At 35.6% G+C, this 24,898-nt stretch overlaps 1 protein-coding gene and 1 pseudogene across 6 annotated transcripts in view; one reads left to right on the top strand and one right to left on the bottom strand.

Moving 5' to 3' along the window:
* Anks1b (ankyrin repeat and sterile alpha motif domain containing 1B) overlaps window positions 1–24,898 on the top strand; it is a 1,098,518-nt gene that overhangs the window by 8,321 nt on the left and 1,065,299 nt on the right. The gene's annotated exons all lie outside the window — the stretch shown is intronic.
* Window positions 4,093–4,232, bottom strand: LOC143398768 (U2 spliceosomal RNA; annotated as a pseudogene).

The following is a 24,898-nucleotide window of genomic DNA, read 5'->3' as shown; positions in this document are numbered from 1 at the left end:
CTACATGACCAGTGTGATTCTACATCATGTATAACTAGAAGAATGATAAGTTATACTCCATTTATGTATGATGCGCAAAGTGCATTCTACTGTCATATATAACTAATTAGAACAAATTAAAATAAAAGATGGTCATAAGATAAATTTTTATTTTTTCAGTTTCTTTTATAGTGTCCAGAGAGTGTTGACCTCTGAATCTGTTACTTATTGATAGTGCTTGCTTATTAAATGTCATGTCTTCATGGATCTAACTTTAATATAGAACTCTGATTCATTTGTGCTATAGATTTATTTAGATACAATCCAAATTGTGTTGTGAGAATAACTTTATTTAACATAGTTAGTTACTTCTAGTTAAGTGATATGAAACAGTCTTCTTAGATTGGTTACCATTTTTTTTTTTAATCAATGAGGGTCAAGTCTTGTCTGATGGTTGTGGGCCTAGACAATCAACCTCATTTCCTGTTACCTGCTTGATGTTTTTGTTCCCACACTGCATTTCCTCTAACTTTCTCATCCAAATCACTTTTTCTAGAAAAAAGTCTTTTCTAATTACTACATGTTCACTTTGGCTGTAGCTTTGGAGACAGCTCTTTCCTAAAGGAAGCAAAATTTGTTAGAGCTGGAAGGGATTGTATAGTGAAAAGTGTATCAAGAAAAGCAAATATTGGGCCTTGAAAGTTGAGAGGTGTACAGAGGTAGAGGTCTACATAGAGGTCTACATCTCTAGATTCATGTTTACCTCAATATTTATTTCTCCCCAACCTGATGGAACCAGGCCTGTCTCTTTCCTGTCTTTGCTCCAAAAACTACTTATGGCAGATGTCAGTTAATTCATACGGAAGTGCAACTGCTAAAGCTTTTAGGAAGATGTTCTTTTAATATTTTAACTTAAAGAGGTAACAAAATCTTATGCCAAACAAAATAGTACATTTATGAAGCTTGGTAGTAGAGCATTCTAATGGAGTTGCTTTTATCTGGTTTACAAGAGGGAGTGAGCATTTATCCTTCCTTTTATAAGGCTGTAGAGGAAAGGATTGATAGGGACATAGCACTGATAATATTGATAATTGAGAGGCTTTTTTAAATGCTACTTATTTAATTCCTATAACTTAAAAAATTTTTTTTTGATAGAGAGAGAGAGAGAGAGAGAGAGAGAGAGAGAGAATGAAAATCTTTTTTGTAGATGGACACAACACAATGCCTTTATTTTTGTGTGATGCTGATATCAAACCCGGGTCCTGCCTGTGCTAGGCGAGTGCTCTACTGCTGAACCACAATCCCAGCCCAAATTCCTATAGCTTTTTATCAGATCTATATGTACTCATTTTATATATCAACATATGCTTATTTCCAGAAGTTATTCCTTAGATTTGTTATATTTATTATATAATCACAAGTGACAAGCTATGAAATAAAATTGTGTAAGACCTTTCATCCCAGATGTTTGAGATTTGAATTATTTTAAACCTATTTCTTTTTATTAAAAAAATTCATGTTCCAAGTTGACTTTAGTATCTAGGTTATGAACTAACTTTTCAACTTTTTGTTTCTGGGATTGAACCCAAGGGTACTTTACCGCTGAGCTACCTTCTCATTTCTTTTTATTTTTTATTACGAGACAGGGTTTTGCTTTGTTGCGGAGGCTGGCCTTGAACTTGCAATCCTGTTGCCTCAGCTTCCTGGTATTATATGTGTGTGGTGCCATACAAAATAAATTTGTTTTACTATACCAAGAAGGCATATGAAGTTCTAACCCCTGGATCCCATTTAGCATTCTTCTGCATTAATTTTAGTTTTCTTTCTGCTTAAATTATTCTTAGCTACTTGAGGTTCTTGTTTGATACCTCTAGTTACTAATCTGCATTTGAAATGGCTTATGTATCATGCAGATATGCTAAATATAGTATTAAGTGTTTTGAATATACTAAAAAACTAGTGTATTTACTCACAGAATTATCTCTGCTTTGTGTAGATTTTTACTGCTAGTGTGGAGACACTGGAGTGAGTGGGAGTGTGTTTGGGCGAGCAAGAGGAATTATGCAGGGATGTTCTTTGGCTTAGTAAGCTCCAGTAGTGGGTAGCCTAGCACAGAGTTGTTTTCTGTTGGTTTGCTTTGGTTATTCATCAGAGTGGTCTGTCATTCTGGAGACTGATAGAAACTGACTGTGAGACATCATCAAGGGCATGGGAAAGCAAAGATTACAGTGATTAACTATTTTTTAAACCACCCTCCCCCCTGCCATTTGTGTGTGTGTGTGTGTATTTTTTTTTTTTCCTGCAGCATACCAGGGTATACTTAGATGAAACTTATCAGCCAACCAAATACATCCAACTAATCAACAAATCAATCAGAATTTTATAGGAAACTGAACAATGACAATGGGACAGTATATAAACAAAGAGTTAAAATACAGTGTAATATATGCTGCAGTGGAAGTATCAAACAAAGTTATAGGAGCACTAGGGCATCTCTAATTCTACCTGGTAGGAGTACTCAGGGGAAACTTTAGAGAACTTTTAGGATGAGTAGGTGTTTGCTAGGCTGACAAGTATCAGAGAAGAATATTTTAGGCAGAAGGATCAGTATATACAATAATAATATATAGAAATATAGAATATGATTTGGAGTATTTGCTGGTGTATGTGCATCCCAGATACGCTAACTTCTTTATATCCAATCTTCACAATAATCCTCAAGGTCTTTATTACCAAGACCATTTTTAAATGGGGTTAAAGATCAGAAAAATTGAATAACTTGCCCAAGTTATGGAGCCAGTAAATAATATATTCAAGATTTAAATTTAGGAATTTCTGATCCCAGGTATATTTTTTTATGTGCTATTTTACTGCCTGGTTACACAAGGATCAGTGTTTATCCTGGATTAAGGTATGAAAATACCAATACATTTTCAGTATATAATTAAATTACTTTTTCTGCAAAGTTTTTTTTTGATTTTTTTAAATAATAAATTAAATACCTCCATTTTATTTATTTATTTTTATGTGGTACTGAGGATTGCTCCCATTACTCTGCACTTGCTAGGCAAGCACCTTCTGCTGTCACATAATTTTATAGTGACATATTTCAGTTGCAAACTAGTTCTCAATTTTGTTTATGCTTATCATATAGTTTTCTTAGTAAGGGCACTATTTTACTTTAAGCTTATTTATGATAGCACATGAACAGTAAAATGAATTGAGTTAAAAAAATAAGTTAGGTAAAGATGCTTCAAAATACTTCATTGTGAGTTCTTTTCATTTTAAAACAGATTGTTTTACCAAAAATTTCTTGGGTGCTTGATGTTGTCTAACATCGGTTGTCTTCAGAGGTGGGTTCATCCCAAGTGCGTGGGTTTATTTCTCACCTCTTCTTTCTTACACAAAAAAGGAAAATACAGTGTTCACCATAGTCTTCATTTTATGATCCATATCTTTCAAGCCAATACATCTGAATCCATAGTTAACTCATTTTTAAGCTCATGATTAACTTGGGGGTTTGTCAACTCTAGCATTAAGCTCTGTAGAAAACCCAGGGAACCAGGTCCCTCTATCCCTTTGTTATATCTTTTTCTCTCTTGTAGTTCTGATGTATTCTTTGGCTTCTTTAACCTGAAACTCATAACTCATTCATGAAAAGTTTTCTATGTTGTATTTTATTTAATCCTGATTTATATCTCCACTTTTTAGAACAGTAAATGAAAGGAATAGCAGAATGGAATGTGTAATGTCCAAGTCTTGAGTTTGAATGCAATGAACATTTAGCAAATTATTTAACTTCTTTGAGCTTCAGTCTCCTTATTTCTAAGTAAGTTTCACTTACTCATTGTCAACCATGGTCTGAAAATATTAAATGGAAAAATGATGTAAGTAAACAATTCTTAAGTTTAAAATAACTTTATTATAGTATATTATTGCTGTTGTTAATCTTATTGTACTTAATTTATAAATCAAACTTTATCATAGTTATGTATGTATAGAGGAGAAAAACAGTATATGTACCATCTGAGGTTTCAGGCATCCGTCATGGGTCTTGGAACATATCCTCCCTGGATAAGGGTGGAGTACAGTAATTATAATGAAATAGTGCAATGCTCGTCAAGTAGGAGGGAATAAAATACTTATTCTTATTACTTAGATATTAATGGCCATAAAGAACAGTCAGTATATATGCATAATTATAATTCATAATCATACTACACTTGATCTTAGCCAAAAGGCCCAGAAATCATAATAGTAAGTACTAATTATAGATTTCATGAGTGTGTTTATTTAATGGGAAACTCTGGGACATTTGTATTGTACTTCTTTAGGTACATTGTTTTAACCCAAACCTTAAGGGGAGTGACTACAGGCAGGAGTACAGGCAATTAGGGCATGATATTGTTTGGCTAGTTATCTGATTCCAGAGGTAAGTGATTGGTTTTTTTCTACTTCTAGGAGAGATACTGGTGACAAAATATTTAGCATTTGTTTCTTCTGCTTTCCTCACAAAACTAATTTGAAGAGAAAGAGATTGTATTCCATTAAAGTTGTGCTGTGTTATCATCCATTAGGTTAATTGGTTCCTAATAAGCCTATCCTGAATATTTTCTTTCTTTTTAAATCATTAGTTGACAGATATTTCGGGGGGTATATACTATATATTCAGCATAGTGATATTTTTTTGGAGGATAGAAAAACAGACTCTTTTCTAGGTCCTTATAAAAATTACCTAATAAAATAAATAACTATATAGTAGTAGTTAATTTTGCTAGGGCACAAAAGTTCACAAGTTTGACTTTGTTTTTTTTTTTCAATCAGTCTGGTGTCAACATTGGGCTTCCACCTACTTCTGTACATCAGTGCATGCTCTAACTCTGACTGCAAATCAAGTTTAAGTAATTCCTTAATAGGTGGATGGAGAACTATGTACTATCAATTTTTTTAATTTAACATTTTTTAATTTTGAAATTATCACATATAATGGAAAAACTGGAAGTACAGTTCAAAGAACTCACCCCTCTGTGAACTATTTGAGAGTAAATTGCTTAACCTGATTACCCCAGAGTATTCTGGCTATATATCCTATAAATAAGGACATTCTCTTATATAGCCACAATACAACTTACTAAAATCAGTAAATTACTTGATTATATCACAACCCCTGTCCTCAGGTGCCATTTACTTTTTGTTAGTTGTCTCAATAGTGTTTTTCATTGGGATTCAGTTTAAAATCATGCATTGCATGATAATCAGACTTCCTTAGTCTTGATAGTTTTTCAGTCTTTTACTTTTTTGACACTTTTTGGATACTGTAAGCTAGTTACTTTGTAAAATGTTCCTCAATTTGGGTTTGACCCTGTTTTCTCATGATTAGATTCAAGTTATGCATCTTTGGCAGGACTGTCACAGAGGGATGTTGTGTTATTTTCATTGTTCCCTATCAGGTGGCACATTATTTGATTTGTTCCTCTACTGATAATGCTCATTTTAATAACTTGCTTATAATGGTGGTTGTCAAGCTTCTGTATATACAATTACTCTTTTTTTCTTCGGTAATAACTATTTTGTAAAGAGGTAATTTAAACTATGTAAATATCCGTTTCCTTATAAACTTTATTTTTTCATATTTGTATGTACCCCTTGGCTTTTTATTTTATTGCATGGATTATATTACATTACTGTCATTAATTTTGTTATTTAAATTGTCCTAAATGTAGTCAGTAAGAACCTTTTTAGATTGACTTTTTTGAGCATTTACTTGCTTTTAGCATCCTAAGATGTCCCAGAACACATCTTTCCCTGTCCCTGTCCTGGAACTAGCCCTTTCTTCAAGTGACACGTTTCATTTTATTGGAAAATGATAATTAGAAGCTAAGATTTGGGTACTGTGTATGTTCATGGCTTTTGAGGTGTCGCCTCTCCCAGGTCCTGTCAGCCAGGGAGTTACTATATATAGATATTCATACACAGAAATGCACATATTTATATTTATATTGAAAACCTTGAGTTTATAGTGGTATCTAATTCCAGTCAAACTCCACACACAGACTTCATTCTATTTGTAACTTTTATCTTTTTCAATCCTGGCTTCTGATGTTTTTGTATATATGCTTATTTGGCAAAATCCCACTGTATGTATCCAGTTCTTTCTCCACTGCCATCCCTTCCTCAATCTGTTAATGTCTACCTTCTCCCCTCTGCAGGTTCTACCTCTCCATGCTAGGTTGTGTTTTTATTTGTATTTTTTTTTTTTTTTTGGTATTTGGGATTGAACTCAGGGATACTTGATGCCAAGTCATATCCCCAGCCTATATTGTATTTTATTTAGAGTCAGGGTCTCATTGAGTTGGTGAGTACCTCAGTGTTGTTGAGGCTGGCTTTGAACTTGTGATCCTCCTGTCTCAGTCTCCTAAGCAGCTGAGATGACTGGTGTGCGCCACCACGTCCAGCTAGGTTGTTATGTAAAGATTTCTCTTTGTGCTTCTCAGGCTCTGACTTCCTGTGCTGGCCTATATCTGCAGGGTGTACCCTTTTCATCCTGCTTGGTCTCCAACCCTCTGCACTGGATCACTGACTCTTGCATGAGGATATCCTCTCACCCTGTTTGAATTTTGATACTTGTGTCAGGATGGTCCCTTCTGCTGCTACCACACAGACACCCTATTTAAGTCCTCTCATATCCTACCAGCCCTCCATGAAGATGCCTTCTCATTTAAGTAGGCTCTGCCATCCTATACTAGGCTGTCCCTAGAATGGACATCCTCCTATCCTGGCTTGGTCTCTGTCATTTCATTGTGAGCCACTGTGATTTCCCTCTTTTTGCTGGTGTGGATAGTACCTTTCTCTGTCCAACTTGATGACTTTAGGGATTGAATTGTTCATGAAGAAAAGGGAAATGAGGAAAGTAAAAAGGAAGAATGGAAAAAGAAATGAGAAGGAAAGTAACATAGTATTATCATTATTATTATTTTTTGTGATGATGATGTTGATGTTCTTTCCAAGTCAGTGATGTATATACCTTATATTGGAAGAAAATAAACCCATGGGAGTTAAGAATTTTAGATAACATGGAGATTATGACCAAAGTGTGAGTACTGTGTGGCAGTTCTTCTGATACTGTTTCTTTTGCAGTTAGAAGAGAGAGAATGATAATTTGACAGGCTGGTCAGCTCTTTGCATTTTTTTTTTTTAAAAGAGAAATGGTTTATTTCAACTCAGTATTTTTTTCTAATTAGTTATACATGACAGCAGAATGTATTTCACTTCATTGTACACAGATGGAATACAATTTTTCATTTCTCTGGTTGTACATGATGCAGAGTTGGTTTTTTGGGATTGGCTTACTTTGCTTAGCATGATATTCTCCAGCGCCATCCATTTACCTGCAAATGCCATGATTTTATTCTCTTTTAATGCTGAGTAACATTCCATTTTGTATACATACCACAGGTTTTTAATCCATTCATCTATTGAAGGGCATCTAGGTTACTTCCACAGTTTAACTATTGTGAATTGAACTGCTATACATGTTGATATGCTGTGTTACTGTAGTATGCTGATTTTAAGTCCTTTGGGTATGGACCCTGTGCATTTTTTGAGCTTTTGTTGTGGACGTGTAGTAAGCTTCCTGCTTGCCTAAGAGGCAGAAAATATTTATATAGTTTTTGCTTTATTTTTAACTATTTTAGTTTCTATTGTAATTGTCAGTGAAGTGCACTCTCAAGAATTTCAGTAAGAAGATGATACTGCAGAAAAAGTTATAAAAGCTTTGAGATAGTAACTGTCATTCACTGAAGAAGTTGAGTTTGAGAATTTGATAGAGATAAGGATTTCATCAAGTAAGATTTTTTTATTATATGATATTCCCACTGTGATTTTAAAAATGTCACATAAACATTGTCAGGCAGTTGACCAAATATGTTTTAAAAATGGCAAATCTGTATAGGTCTTATAAAATGATTATTTCTCTAAATGAACCAGGACAGTAAGTAATTCATACTGGGGATTTCCCAGACTTTAAATTATTGCCAGGAATCTATAATTCCTAGAACAAAACTGAGCATAAATCTTCCAGGAAGCTTTTTAGTAAATATTTACTATAGCTGAAAAATACTATCATTATTTGCAAAAAGTGGGAAAAATTAGTTGAGAACATTTCAGAAATAATTCATTACAATTACCTTTTGTACTTTTAAAGGTCATTCAGCTTTTCATGCCAAATTCCAGAAAAGGTAAACAGCAAGCAGTAGTATTAGTTGGTACTCTCCTTCTCTAGGTTTTGGAAAACGTACTCTGTGGAAAGATGATCAGAATTTTAATTGGACTACTTAAGAATGGAACTAAACAGGTGTGGATTTAAAAAATGATGTACTTATTGTAGAAAATAACATAAGATCTAAAAAGATCATGTTTCCTACTTTTACATTCCTGTTTTCTTATCAATAATATGACCTTTTAAAATAGTATTGCATAGTATTTGTCCTTTTTTTTGATATTATCCTTGGGATTGCATAGGAATAGTTCTTAAGTGTCACAGTTTGTAACATTTAATTAGCAGAACAAAGGTCTATGCAGAGTGCCTACATTATCTGTTCCCCATTACCCATCAAAATGTCTCCCTAACTCTTGGTTTTGGGGATTGACAGATACTTATTTGCTTAGCAGTCTAATCCATATTATTATCACTTCTGTGATAGAAAGGATCCATGTCCAAAATGACCTTCTTTGGAAGAATTGCTTGCTTGTTCTTTAAAGAAAAATGTGAATTTATAAGACTGTAGAAGTGTCTTATAGAATTAAAACAAAACAAAACCCTGAACTTGCCAGGCTGTTGGAAAGACTGGGAATTAAAGCAACAAAGATCCTTGGGACAGATCTTTAAATGTAAACTAGAGGCTGCTGGTCTCTCTGAACTCAGTCTCATGTGTGGGGAAAGAAGAGTACAAAATCTCAGAAAAGGAGCATGTGGGAAAAAATGTTTATTGCAACTTTTTTGTGAATTTCTTGAGAGAATACACCCTACTCAGAAATTTTTGTCATTCAGAATTTCCCACTTCCTCTGTTATACTTACCTTTTTTTTTTTTTTTTTTTGGTACTGGGTATTGAACTGAGGGGCACTTGGCCACTGAGCCACATCTCTAGCCCTTTTTTGTGTTTTACTTAGAGACAGGGTCTCACTGAGTTAGTGCCTCGCTTTTGCTGAGGCTGGGTTTTGAACTTATTATCCTTTTACCTCAGTCTCTGAGTAGCTGGTTTTACAGGTGTGCGCCGCAGTGCCCGACCTTCCTTCTTTAAAGAACCAAAATACTGTGTGACTATGGGTTTGTTTTTCAATGTGGTAGTGGTGTTAGGAACAATGTTTTAAGTGTCAAGGAGTTTGTAGTAGTAAAGTCACTCAAAAAAAAAAAAAAAAAAAAAAAGCCTAACCCTTCTGTTTTCCTTAGTTCTATGCTATGAACATTATCTAGCCCCTACCATTATTATTTTGTAATATTTATTTTAGATCAGTGAGAAGCCCTTTTAAAAAACCCTGTAGACCCCTAGTCAAGTATGGGCCTCAGCCTTAACTAAGAAAAATTAATCTATACTTAAAAATTTATGCAGATTCAGACATAGTCCAGGCTTCTCCTTTTAGTTAATATATTTAGGTTTCTTGCCTTATTTTTTTTTCTGTTTGATCTGCTTCCTTAATAGTTCAGCTGTTTTTCTACTGCAGTTAAGCTGTGTCAGCTTTTGCTAGTAAACCTGTGGAAAGGAAACTAAAACATGCTCTTTGACTGAAGGAAACAAAGGAGTTAGAAATAGAAAGAAAGGGAGGTTAAGAGAAAGAGTCATGGTTAGCCATGGTTTTCTCAAGGTAATTTATTTGGCTAGTTAGTTAAATACTCAAGAGGCCAGATTATCTGTCTTGGAAGTGTGTAAGGAAACCTTACCCTGGATAGATGGTTACAGCCTAGAAGAAAAGGGCAAAGCTTTTCCACAGGGATTCAAGGATTTCTACCTTTAACTTTTAGAGCTTATTACATGGGTAAAGGTATGCTTTTAATCTGTCTTTGAACCATTATTTCTAAACATCCATAAATGTGAATCTTTAAAAGAATTCTCTACATTCCACATTTATACACCACACATTTTGCTCGTATTTCGTCTCCTGTTCTTTTTGCAAACAAAGTGCTCATTTTGGCTGTTTTCCAGATATGACAGTTGGTGGACATGCTTCAGTAGAGAAAAGGAAATTTCCCCTGCTTATCTATTCTCTCCCGTCTGCCCAAGATAGTGTGGCTGTCAATTGTGACCTGATTTTGAAATAATTTATTAAATAGAGGGATGCATGATGTTATTTAAAATTTTGGGATGACATTGTCTTTTAGTCCTTTATAATCAGCTCTCGACTAGATTTTCTGGGTATATTGCTTTTGGGATTTTAGAAATTTCCTAACTCCTTCAGTGAATTCAGATTCTGTTCAGTGTCAAGTATGACTTAATGTTTACTCAGGAAATAAATAAAAATACACTATTCAGAAGACGAAGCAGATATATATATATATATATATCTATATATATGTGTGTATATATATACATATATATAAAATGTTTTTTTTGCCATGAAAATCATTATTTTGGGTATATATTCATTTTATAGGTAAGGATAATGTTCTTATTAGCTAGAAGGCTGCTTAAAAAATAGTCAAATGAATATAAAATACTTATTTTTGGTAGGAGTTTATTGATTTTATTAAATATGTTGACATCTTTCCATTTTTATGTTAAAATTTAATGTATGTGCAATTGGTAATAATTTAAGATTTTTTACTTATAATCTTTTCATCTGAATTTGGGAGAGAAGTCTAAATGAATTACATTTCTCTTAAAAATCATGTTTTTTGGTTTTAAAAATTATTACTTTCAAAAATTTATGCTAACCTTATATCTCCAATTCATTCCTCTTCTTGTACTCTACACATAATGTTCCCAATGTGCTATTGAACATGTCCCCTTCATTGTAGGTACAAAACTCAAAAAACATTCATTATTTTTACCCATAGTTCTGCTCTGCTCCCTGTATGACTCTTTTTTTGAATTTTTTTTTTTAGTTGTAGATGGACACAATATCTTTATTTTATTTATTTATTTTTATGTGGTACTGAGGATCAAACCCAGTACCTCACGCATGTGAGGCAAGCACTCTACCACTGAGCCACAACCCCAGCCCCTTTGTATGACTCTTGTGTTAGGAAACGACAGCGTACCATTTATCTAAGGTAGAAACCCTAGAGCCATGCTTGACCATTTCTCTCACAGCTTACTTGTGTCCATTCACTATCTCTGATTCCAATATTAGGCCTTCCAATCCAGTCCCTCTTTGCTATAATAGGAATAGTTCTAAAATGGTTACTTTTTGACTTAGAAATACATCAGTAGCTCTTCATTACATGAGTGAAGACCAAACTCTTTAGCATATTACTTGAGGCCTCTTGTGATTTGGTTTTTCTTAACTGCCTTCTTTTTCACCTGTCCTTCTTTATAATTGGCATCCTGTAGCTATACCCGATTTCTGTAGTTGACAATGTCAGCAGGAATTCTTAGCTTACCGCTATTGCTCCCCCTGGAATACCCATCTTTCCTTGTGTGCTTAGTGAAGCCCTTTCATCCTCATAGTCTCTACTCCAGTATAATCATATCTTCTGGGAAGCTTTTCCTGATCTCTATCTTTGGTGCTTCCCTGACACTTTGTATATGTAGTTCTATTTTTAGTATTTCAAATGCTGCATTGTGATTTTTTGTTTACATGTTTGAGTTTCCACTACACCAAGAACTCCCTCAGGCCTGAGATCTTTTAAAATGCTGTACAAATGTTATTATTTTATGTCTAAAAACTAAGACATTGAGTAAATTATTGAAAAAATAAATGAGAGAATGTGTGAAACAGGGTACATGCTAATGGCACATGATTTGAACTATTTCCTTTGAGATTAATTGTTTACCAAAAAGAACACAGCTTTTGTTAGTAGTCTTAGAGAACAATTAAGTATAATTTCATGGAACACCTATTATGTGCTAGGCATTGTACTCATTAAGGAAAGTGAGGCCTAGAGACATTTGATAATTTTTTTTAGCTTTATTTTTTTTATTGGTTGTTCAAAACATTACAAAGCTCTTGAAATATCATATTTCATACATTAGATTCAAGTGGGTTATGAACTCCCATTTTTACCCTGTATACAGATGGTAGTATCACATCGGTTACACATCCACATTTTTACATATTGCCATACTAGTGTCTGTTGTATTCTGCTACCTTTCCTATCCTCTACTATCCCCCCTCCCCTTCCCTCCCCTCCCGTCTTCTGTCTCTACCCCATCTACTGTAATTCATTTCTCTCCCTTGTTTTGTTTAGTTTTTTTCCTTTCCCCTCACATCCTCTTATATGTAATTTTGTATAACAATGAGGGTCTCCTTCCATTTCCATGCAATTTCCCTTCTCTCTCCCTTTCCCTTCCACCTCTCGTCCCTGTTTAATGTTAATCTTTTCCTCATGCTCTTCCTCTCTGCTCTGTTCTTAGTTGCTCTCTTTATATCAAAGGAGACATTTGGCATTTGTTTTTTAGGGATTGGCTAGCTTCACTTAGCATAATCTGCTCTAATGCCATCCATTTCCCTGCAAATGCCATGATTTTGTCATTTTTTAGTGCTGAGTAATACTCCATTGTGTATAAATGCCACATTTTTTTAATCCATTCATCTATTGAAGGACATCTAGGTTGGTTCCACAGTCTAGCTATTGTGAATTGTGCTGCTATGAACATCGATGTAGCGGTATCCCTATAGTACGCTCTTTTAAGGTCTTCAGGGAATAGTCCAAGAAGGGCAATAGCTGGGTCAAATGGTGGTTCCATTCCCAGCTTTCCCAGGAATCTCCATACTGCTTTCCAAATTGGCTGCACCAATTTGTAGTCCCACCAGCAATGTACAAGTGTACCCTTTTCCCCACATCCTCGCCAGCACTTGTTGTTTGACTTCATAATGGGTGCCAGTCTTACTGGAGTGAGATGGTATCTTAGGGTGGTTTTGATTTGCATTTCTCTGACTGCTAGAGATGGTGAGCATTTTTTTCATGTACTTGTTGATTGATTATATGTCCTCCTCTGAGAAGTGTCTGTTCAGATCCTTGGCCGATTTGTTGATTGGGTTATTTGTTATCTTATTGTTTAATTTTTGAGTTCTTTGTATACTCTGGATATTAGGGCTCTATCTGAAGTGTGAGGAGTAAAGATTTGTTTCCAGGATGTAGGCTCCCTATTTACCTCTCTTATTGTTTCTTTTGCTGAGAAAAAACTTTTTAGTTTAAGTAAGTCCCATTTGTTGATTCTTGTTTTTAACTCTTGTGTTATGGGTGTCCTATTGAGGAATTTGGAGCCCGACCCCACAGTATGTGGATCATAGCCAACTTTTTCTTCTATCAGACGCCATGTCTCTGATTTGATATCAAGTTCCTTGATCCACTTTGAGTTAACTTTTGTGCATGTTGAGAGAAAGGGATTCAGTTTCATTTTGTTGCATATGGATTTCCAGTTTTCCCAGCACCATTTGTTGAAGATGCTATCCTTCCTCCATTGCATGCTTTTAGCCCCCTTATCAAATACAAGATAGTTATAATTTTGTGGATTGGTTTCTGTGTCCTCTATTCTGTACCATTGGTCTACCTGCCTGTTTTGGTACCAGTACCATGCTGTTTTTGTTACTATTGCTCTGTAGTACACTTTGAAATCTGGTATCGCTGTACCTCCTGATTCACACTTCCTGGTTAGAATTGCTTTTTCTATTCTGGGTCTTTTATTTTTCCATATGAATTTCATGATTGCTTTCTCTATTTCTACAAGAAATGCCGTTGGGATTTTGATTGGCATTGCATTGAACCTATAGAGAACTTTTGGTAATATCGCCATTTTGATGATGTTAGTTCTGCCTATCCATGAACAGGGTATATTTTTTCATCTTCTAATATCTTCTTCTATTTCTCTCTTTAGGGTTCTGTAGTTTTCATTGTATAAGTCTTTCACCTCTTTTGTTAGGTTGATTCCCAAGTATTTTATTTTTTTTGAGGATATTGTGAATGGGGTGGTTTTCCTCATTTCCATTTCAGAAGATTTGTCGCTGATATACAGGAATGCCTTTGATTTATGCATGTTGATTTTATATCCTGCCACTTTGCTGAATTCATTTATTAGCTCTAGTAGTTTCTTTATAGACCCTTTTGGGTCTTCTAGGTATAAGATCATATCATCCACAAATAGTGATAATTTAAGTTCTTCTTTTCCTATCTTAATGCCTTTAATTTCTTTTGTCTGTCTAATTGCTCTGGCTAGTATTTCGAGAACTATATTGAATAGAAGTGGTGAGAGAGGGCATCCCTGTCTTGTTCCAGATTTTAGAGGGAATGCCTTCAGTTTTTCTCCATTTAGAATGATGCTAGCCTGAGGCTTAGCATAGATAGCTTTTACAATGTTGAGGTAAGTTACTGTTATCCCTAGTTTTTCTAGTGTTTTGAACATAAAGGGATGCTGTACTTTGTCGAATGCTTTTTCTGTGTCTATTGAGATGATCATATGGTTCTTATCTTTAAGTCTATTGATGTGGTGAATAACGTTTATTGATTTCCATATATTGAACCAGCCTTGCATCCCAGGGATGAATCCTACTTGATCATGGTGTACAATTTTTTTGATATGCTTTTGTATCTGATTCGCCAGAATTTTATTGAGGATTTTTGCATCTAGGTTCATTAGAGATATTCGTCTGTAGTTTTCTTTCTTTGAAGTGTCTTTGTCTGGTTTCAGGATCAGGGTGATGTTGGCCTCATAGAATGAATTTGGAAGAGCTCCTTCTTTTTCTATTTCCTTAAATAACTTGAAAAGTATTGGTATTAACTCTATTTTAAAGGTTTTGTAAAACTCCGCTGTATACCCATCTGGTCCCAGGCTTTTCTTTGTTGGAAGTCTTTTGATGGCTTCTTCTATTTCCTCCTTTGTTATTGGTCTGTTTAAATTGTGTGTATCTTCCTGACTCAATCTGGGCAAATCATATGACTTAAGAAATTTATCGATATCTTCACTATCTTCTATTTTATTGGAATATAGGGTTTCAAAATAATTTCTAATTATCTTCTGTATTTCTGTAGTGTCTGTTGTGATATTGCCTTTTTCATCCCGTATGTTAGTAATTTGAGTTCTCTCTCTTCTTCTCTTCGTTAGCATGGCTAAGGGTCTGTCAATCTTATTTATTTTTTCGAAGAACCAGCTTTTAGTTTTGACAATTTTTTCCATGATTTCTTTTGTTTCAATTTTGTTGATTTCTGCTCTAATTTTAATTATTTCTTGCCTTCTGCTACCTTTGCTGTTTTTTTGCTCTTCCTTTTCTAGGGTTTTGAGATGAAGTGTGAGCTCATTTATTTGTTGGTTTTTTTCTTTTTTTGAGGAATGAACTCCAGGCAATGAATTTCCCTTTTAAAACTGCTTTCATTGTGTCCCATAGATTCCGATATGTTGTGTCTGTATTTTCATTTATCTCTAAGAATTTTTTGATTTCCTCCTTTATGTCTTCTGTAACCCATTGATCATTCAGTAACATATTGTTCATTTTCCAGGTGATGCAGGATTTTTCCTTCCTTCTTTTATCATTGATTTCCAGTTTCATTCCATTATGATCAGATACGATGCATGGTATTAACTCCACACCTATATATTTACTTAGAGTTGCCCTATGGCATAATATATGGTCTGTCTTTGAGAAGGATCCATGTGCTGCTGAGAAGAACGTATACCCACTTGATGATGGTTGATATATTCTATATATGTCAGTTAAGTCTAGGTTATTGATTGTGTTATTGAGTTCTATAGTTTCTTTATTCAGCTTTTGTTTGGAGGATCTGTCCAATGGTGACAGCGGTGTGTTCAAGTCACCCATAATTATTGTGTTGTGGTCTATTTGGTTCTTGAACTTGAGGAGAGTTTGTTTTATGAATGTTGCAGCCCCATTATTTGGTGCATACAAATTGATAATTGTTATGTCTTGTTGGTGAATGGTTCCTTTTAACAGTTTATAGTGTCCTTCTTTATCCATTTTGATTAACTTAGGTTTGAAGTTGATTTTATTCGATATGAGTATGGCCACTCCTGCTTGCTTCCGAGGACCATATGAATGGTATGATTTTTCCCAACCTTTTACCTTCGCCTGTGTATGTCTTTACCTGTCAGATGAGTCTCCTGAAGGCAGCATATTGTTGGGTCTGTTTTTTTAATCCAAGTTACTAGCCTTGGATTGGATTGGTCGCTTGATTGGTGAGTTTAAGCCATTAATGTTTAGGGTTACTATTGATATATGGTTTGTACTTCCCGTCCTGTTTATTTATTTATTTAATTTATTTTAATTTGGCTTGTTTTTCCTCTTTGGTTATTTTTCCCGCCTTTACTGAGATACGTCCCACTGTTAGTTTTGGGTGGTGTTTTTTGTTTCCTCTTCTTGTAGTGTTTTGCTCAAAATGCTTTGTAGTGCTGGTTTTCTGGCTGCGAATTCTTTTAACATTTTTTTATCATGAAATATTTTAATTTCATTTTCAAACCTGAAGCTTAATTTTGCTGGATACAATATTCTTGGTTGGAATCCATTATTTTTCAGTTTTTGAAATACGTTGTTCCCGGATCTTCTCGCTTTCAACGTCTGTGATGAAAAATCAGCTGTCAACCTAATTGGTTTCCCCTGAATGTAATCTGCCTCGTTTCTCTTGTAGCTTTTAATATTCTCTCCTTGTTCTGTATGTTGGATATCTTCATAATAATGTGTCTTGGAGTTGGTCTGTTACGGTGTTTTATGTTTTGGGTCCTGTAGGCTTCCAGAATTTGGCAGTCCATTCCATCTTTCATTTCTGGAAAGTTTTCTAAGATTATTTCATTCAATAGGTTGTTCATTCCTTTGGTTTGGACCTCTATACCTTCTTCTATCCCAATGACTCTTAAGTTTGGTTTTTTTTTATGACATCCCATATCTCTTGGATGTTTTGTTCGTGGTTTCTTACCAGCCTTTCTGCATTGGCTATAGTCTTTTCGAGTTGATAAACTTCATCTTCATTATCTGATGTTCTGACTTCTATTTGATCTAGTCTATTTGTAATATTCTGATTTGAGTTTTTGATTTGGTTTATGGTTTCCTGCATTTCTAGGATTACTGTTTGATTTTTTAAAAAAATCTCTATCTCCTGGTAGAGTTCATGTTTTGCTATTTGAATCTGCTTATGTAATTCATTTTCAAAGTATTCTTTCATTGTTTGGACTTGCTGACTAATGACTTCTTTAAGATTCCCTTTCATCTGAGTCAGGTATGCCTTGAGTTCTTTCTCTGTCCATTTTTCTGATACCTCTAGGTTCTCCTGTAAATTTAAGTTATCCTGCATTGTTTGTAATCCTTTCTTCCCTGTTTTTTCATGGTGCTCACGTTACTTTCCAACTCTGTTTGACTGCTGTGTTTCTGTTTTCTCCTATAAATTTGTTTTGGTTTTTATAGCTCCAAGATCTCTCCTTTGTGTTGGGAGACAATGTTTAGAGATGTTGGATTTAATTGTGATTTAAGGTAAATTCATTAGTTTCATTAAAGGCCTACAGATTTTGATGGCATATAGAGAATTGAGGTTTGAACTTAGGATTTTATGTTAAGGTCGGGTGATTTGATGGTATGGAGGTTAGTATATGTTAGTTTCTTTGGGGGGTTGCTCAAATGCAGGCGGATATTAACAAGAGAATAGACAGGAGTACTTGGGGGTAGTTAAGGGCTTAGGCGGACCATAGACCGTCTCGTAGTATTCATTTATTTGCATTTAGTAAATTATACGTAATCGGGTGGTCTTGCTTAAGAGGAAAGATAGGGAAAAGGTAAGGAAGCAAACCAAGAAAGAGAGAGGGAGAGAAGAAAGAAAGAGAAAAAAATAGAAAAGAAAAAGAAATGATAAAATAATAAAATACAGTAAAATAAAACTTACAATTAAAAAAATTAATTAAAAAAATTAATATTAAAAAATAAAAAAAAATAAAATAAAAAGGCACTGTTAGGCTTCTATTTTCTTTGCTTCCAGTAGGTGGTGCTGTTGCCTTCAGGGCCAAGATTTTGCCCTCCGGCTGTGGGAAACAATCAGTGTGAGGCCGCTCCCACCTCCCCCACCTGGTGTCTCTCCAAACCTGTTAGCTTAGGTTTATTCCTGGTCTCTAGTCTCCTTGCTTCTCCTGCCAGACAGGCCTTCCCCAGTATGATACCTCTCCGCAGTTCAAGCTACACTCTGGGCCTGCAGTTTCCTGGATGTGGATTGAGGCTATTGGAAACCAACCCTCTATTGTTTTGATTCCCTCCGATAGCCATTCTTCCGAGAGCTGGCGAGACAGGTTTTGTTTTCGCCACTGGTGGGAGGGGGGAGTTGGATGTCAGGTGCCTTTACCTTTCCCCACGCCTGTATTCACGCTCACTCTGATAATCATGCCCCCAGAAAGCCAGGGAGAGATTTAATGCGATTTCCCCGCTGTATGGGAGAAGGGCTAAATGTCACATACCTGTTCTATTGCTGAACTTGCTGCGATCTGTTGGAAACTGGCGATGGTGATGTCAGCTCTCCAAGATGGTGGCTGCTGGCTTCCTTGGTGGGTTGTCCGGTGTGGAGGACAGATCTGGACTGTTTCTCTCCCTCGTCTCAAACCCAGAACTCAACTTGGAGCACAGTGATGGCACAGTTGGCAGGACCCCACAGAGTCCGCAGCACCGTTTCTCTGTGTTGGTGGCATGCCGTTTCTCAGTGCACCGCTGTCTCTGGCTGCGGGGCGGGCCGCCAATCAATCAGCCTGAATCTCCGGGCGCAAGGTTCACTCGCGATTGAGCCCCAGTAATTGATCCCTGAGTGATGGAAATCCTTCCTCTAGGTTTCGGTGCACCCCAATTTTGCTGGAAATTCCTAAAAAGATATCTTTTGGCTGTTCTAACTCGTTATTCACCTGCCCAGTGACGCGGTACATGGGGGTGATATCATGCTCTTAATATCTTTGAATAAATGAAAGAATGAAGATTTGATAAACTAGAGGGAACTAAGGAAAATTAACCAGAAAGAAGAATTATAATTTTGCTTATAAACTTTGTATCAGATTTGAGTAAAAGGGAAAGCTATATTCATTGAATTCTTGGTATATTGCTATTCTCTATAGATATACTATTTCTTTATCTATTCTCACAGCAATCTTCTCAGGTAAATATTTACCACAATTGCATTTAGTCCAGGTTCTATATACATTTTAGCCTTAAAAGAGGTTAAAACATCTTGCCTGAGGTCACACATCTATACCTGATGGATCTTTGGTTTCAAACCTGCTGTTGTACAATTCTATTTTAAGGTAGTAGTGTAGTATTGATATTTGGTGCAAATGTAATATAACTTTTCGTGATGGATTAACAGGTTGTTAAGAGGCAAAGCTCAGTTCTACCTGACAAATACTTTGTATGGTGCAGTTGGTAATTGATAATCTACCTTCCTTTCTTCCTTTTCTCCTTCCTTCCTTTCTTCCTTTTCTCCTTCCTTCCTTCTGGGGATTGAACCCAAGGCCTTACATATGGTAGGCAAACACTCTACCACTGAGCTAAATCCCCAATCCCTTTTATTTTAGACACAGTCTTGCTGAATGGATGAGGATGGCCTCAAACTTGTGATCATCCTGCCTCAGCATCCCAAGTAGCTGGGATTATAGATGTGTGCCACTATACCTGTTGATAATTTGAATTTTTGTACTTTTACAGAATGAATGTAATATAGTTATCTCTTTTCTTGGAAACCCTACCCGCTACTCTAAAATTGTGCTAAAGGTGACATTAAAACTGTTGCTTTCTGTCACTGCAACAATTACCTGAGACAGTCAATAAGAAAAATTTTCTTTGACTCAGTTTTGAAGGTTCCACTCTGTGGTCATGTGGCTATGTTGATTTGAAACTGTGTCAAGGCAGCATATTATGGTGGATAATGTGTGGTGGAGTATACCACTCACCTTGTAACCAGCAGGAAACAAAGAGAGGAAAAGACTAGTGTCTGAAATCTCCTTCATGGGCACATCCCCAATGATCTAACTTCCTTCTATTGCACCTCACCTCTTAAAGGATCTAGACCTTTAAGGACTTAAGAGGCTTATTTTGCTAAAAATGTTGACTTTTCACTTGGGCCTGAAAATGCCTAGTGGGTAATTAAAAGCAGTATAAAAAGATTGGCATTTTATATTTGTTCTCTTTATTGTCTTAAAACTTTGGGTCAGGTTCCTGCTCAGCTCTGCATGTAGGCATCTTAATTATTTAAGGAGTGTTCATCTAAAGCTGGTAGTCCTCTCTTCTCAGAGTTGAAGCCATCACCATAAGAATACCTAGAGTATTTTCAAGATTTTCAGGGACATAATAAATCAATCTATTGTAAACCAGCTTTTATAGTGTCCTGTGACAGACATCCAGGAACAGCACCTAGAAATCTCCAGTCCTTGCCCTACTCCCACCAAGAACAGCAAGTCTTATAGGGAATCACCCCGTGATGAGTCTGCCTCTCTAAGTGGGAGCAGTTACCCCATGGTGGGAACTGAGGCTGCCCCCCTAAGTTGGAGCAGTCATTTCATGGAAATTGAGTTGTCCTCTAAAATGAGAAGGTTTTACCAGATCCTTGCAGAACCAGAACTGAGATAATGATCAACTAGATTGAAATTTGTCCAAGAGTACTTAATTATGACCAACTTTTACCCCCTGTTTCAATTCTTCTATTTAAATCTGAAGCTTATGTCAGTACCCTAGAACACAGTGCTGAGGATGCTTGATTCCCCTTTTCTTACCATTGTAGTTATATTGAATCAATTCCTTTCTTGCCTTTCACCATTACTTTTTCCATTTGTTTTCTGGGGCAAGTGATGGGACCTGGGACTCCCCAAAGTCAGGTCCTTTAGCCAAGGATTCTGTAGCAGCTTCACTATCTCCCAATAGCACCATCTGTTGGAAACCAAGCCATTAACATACTGGCATTTGGGGGGTACTTACCTAAACCATAGCAACTGTTTATAGAGATTGGTAAGGCACAATGACTGGTCAGGTAGACATTGACTGTAAACATCTCGAGAGCTGTATGGTGCATTTTAGCCCAGTGTCAGTCCTGGTCTCTGCACAGACTGGTGAGCTAGATCTGTTTAGAGGCTTCATTATCTACAAAACTGAGAAGCAAAGAATTTTCAGCATGATTGTGTTGTGGAATTATTTTATCACCTAGATTAATTTGTTATATATGCTAAACCAATTAGCATTTATAATGAGAATGACATTTAAGGAAGATGAAAGGAAAAGGAGATTTAGTAGAACAATGAAGCTCTCATTTATATGATGTACCACCTTGCCTAGAACCCTTCTCTCCAAAAAACTTGTTTGATCTTTAGCTCCTCATTTATTCATCTGCATGTTCCCTAATTCAACTCATCCATCCAGTATATTTTATTTTGAGACTGGTTATTTTTTTCAGTTCTGAGGAATTTTTTTTTCTGTTGTGAAAAAAATATTGGCTATAGAATAGACGTATCAGTCTAACTACAAATAGTTTATTTACACATCTGGTGTATATACTAAGTTATAAAATGTTGAAGCGTAGAGACCAAGATTTTTTTTTTTTTTCATCTCCTAGTCCCATGCCTGGCACAGTACTTCAATAAATATTTTGGGACTGAATGAAAGATCAGAATCCAATCTAAATGTAAGTTTTTTGCAACTTAAGTCTGCAGGTTACTGTTTCTGGCATTCCTCTACTGACCATATAATGAGCTCTTAAACCTGTGAATTGTTGAAGAGATAATCAGAAACCCCTTAGATGACTGCCAAAAGAAGAGATAGAATTCCAGAACTCTAAAGTTAGACAGGAAAAGGCCTTTTAAAGGCTGCTCTGATGTGTAATGTCAGACTATATTGTTACCGTGGTGTATAAGGAGCAGTAGGTGATAAAGATTATTTAGGTTGTGTTGGAGACCATACTATGTAAAGATCTAAGTTCAGAAATAAGGGATTGAAGTACATTCTACTTTCCGTGATGAGAAACAAGCCTGTGAGTTTTGGGACTGCACAGAAGCAGTAGTGTCTTAAGTGTCAGATGTGAGGTGAGACCTAAGGATCTGAGGATCCCTTTATTGTAGCATTGCTGGTAAATGCTAAATCTCAATGGCCAAGACAGATAAAGGGCTTGGGAACACAGGAAGTCAGAGAGCAGAAGAGAGTGAGCTTGAGCCCAGGGCAGGTTTTACTTGATTATTGAATTATTTATAGGTCTTAGACAATGAGTGAAGTAGCTTTTGAGCAGAATTTCTCAAAACTTGGCACTGTTGACATTTGGCCAGATAATTCCTTGTTGGGAATAGGGTGGGGCTGTCATTTCCATTGTAGAATTGCAACATCCCAAGCCTGTGCCCACTAGATGCCTAATAAATGCTTTCAGACTTTACAAAGTGTTGCCTAGGAAGCAAAATTTCTTCCCAACTAAATGCTTTAGGAGTATATGAGTGAAGTGGCTGCTGCTGGCTAAAGAAAAGGGTAAGGAAACTGAATTATAAGAGGCTCTGTAAATGTTGTATCTTTTCATATGAATTCCAAAATAAACCAGGCCCGAATTAGGAACATTGGTTCACTGAGATGGAGTGAATTCCAAGAAGCAGTAGTCTTTGCATTCGTAAATATGACTACTATGCGTGGAAATGTGAACTAATTCAGATTATAGTGGAGAAATGATGTTTGGAGAAAGGTGATTTGAGTTGATATAGTTAGGTGTATGTTGGGGAGAACCTTGAAGGCCAGTTAGAAAGTTTAATTAAGGTGGATTTAGTACTTGATTATTCTGAAATTAGCAAGGAATAGATGTTGAAAGATCTCTTGAAGATTTATTTTTACAAGTTTTGTTTGTTTCTTGTTTGTTTCATCTTAAAAAGTAAAATAAGAAAGGAAATCCTTTGAGTAAAATAAAAATTTAGGTTTTGTTAATTTTTGAATATTTTATCCTGATCTCCCGATATCATCTACTTTATACCCTCTGAGCAACTCTAGTGTAACAGCCACTATTGGGGAAAACAGAAGTTTTGCTGCTTATAAAAGTTCTATTTTATTCACAGTTGAGTCTGCACAAATTCATGCTAGCTTCATGTGGACTTTTCCTGCTGCTGCTGTTTTGCTTAAGTAAGTAAGTAAATAAATAAATCCTCCTGTGAACTCCCTATTACACTCACCAGAACAGCTGTTCTAAGCCTTTTCCACTCTCCATAAATCCCATTCTCGTGTAGTTATTCTCAGCAGATAACTTAGTTTCTTATTTAACTGAGACTGAGAACATTTGGGCATGAGTTTTTTAGAAGTTTCTCCTCTGTATCTCTGCACCATTATCTTTCTTTTTCCTTACATCTCTGCCATATAGTAAGAATGCCCCTTCTCCCTACTAAGGCGAGCCTTTGTACCAGTACTCCTGGTTTCTCCTCTAACCCTTTATTAGTTATCCTTTAATTTTACTCTTTCCTTTGCATTTTTATTCTCTCCTAGAATCTTTCCTTCTGCATTCCTGTCCAGGTTTTTATTTTTCTTCAGCAAACAATAAACCAAAATTTAAAAAGCTTTCCTTGACCTTAGTTTATTGTTTAAATCCTCATTTTCACTCATCTCAGGCTTTTTCTCTTCTTCTTCATCAGATTATTTGGGAAAAAATGAAGAACAACTAGTGCATATTGCTTTCCTACCTACTCTTATACCTTTAGCATTCGTCTTCTATTGAAACAACTCTCTTAAACATCATGGTTAATCTTCCTAATCACCAAATGTTTTATGTCCTCTACACTCTCATCTCTCTCTGTTTCTCAGCACAGCATTTGACATTATTGACTGTCTCTTCTTTCTTAAAACATCTAACTTCCCTTGACCTTTGTGACTTAAGACTAACACACTTTCCCTTCTATTTTTATTACTCCTCTTTCTTTGAGTTCTTCAATAGTTCCTTTTTCTTAGTATAAGCATTTCCAAAGATTAAATAATTAGATATTTTTCTTTAACATTTGTTGGTTATCTTCTTTAATAGGCATAGAAACCAGCTCTGTGTAAGATACTTTTCAATTTCTATCTCTAATCCTGACTTTTATCTTGAGCTTCCAAATATTGCATATCTGTCTTTGTTATTATTGTGTTATTACATGAAACTAACTGTCCAAATCGAGGGAGCTTCTATTTGAACATGTTGAGTAGACAATGTGAATATACCTTTTTTCCTTTTATCCCAAATCTCACTGAAGTGATAGTAGGGGAATTAAAAAGTATTAATTTATAATACAAAGAAATTGGGGTAGCAGAGCTTAACAAAGTTTTGGGAGATAGGAGGAGAAAAGAAGAATGGAAACTGATTCAGCACAGAGGAAGAAATTATAACTGAAGTGCCCAGGGAAAAGATACTGATGAGAAACAAGTACTTTAGGGACTCACATTTAGAAGCTCCTGGTACCACAGAAGTAAGGAGTAAAATATAAAGTAGAAAATGGAGCTTGTTTGAAAGTACAAGGACCTTTAAAAGAATTACTTAGGTATCCTTTTTACATGTGGGAAATTGGGTGATATTTCACTTCTGAAAAAAAGCAGAGGTTAAAAAAACCAAGCAGAGGTAATTCAAGAAGAATACCTCCAAATTTCATTAAAGAGAAGTTATTGTATCCTTAAAGTAAGAACAGATTCTATATAAAGGAACTACCAAATAACGGGGAAGTAGCTTGGAAATTTAAAATTTATCACTAATCAACAAAAAATGAGAAGAGTTTTAAGATAACTTTGATTAAATAAATCTCCCAGAAAGCAGATCAACAACAATA

The sequence above is a fragment of the Callospermophilus lateralis genome, chromosome 4, assembly GCF_048772815.1.
Source record: "Callospermophilus lateralis isolate mCalLat2 chromosome 4, mCalLat2.hap1, whole genome shotgun sequence".
In the NCBI taxonomy this organism is placed as follows: domain Eukaryota; kingdom Metazoa; phylum Chordata; class Mammalia; order Rodentia; family Sciuridae; genus Callospermophilus; species Callospermophilus lateralis.
The sequence above is the reverse complement of the archived record's forward strand: the minus strand, read 5'-3'. Positions and strand labels throughout refer to the sequence as shown.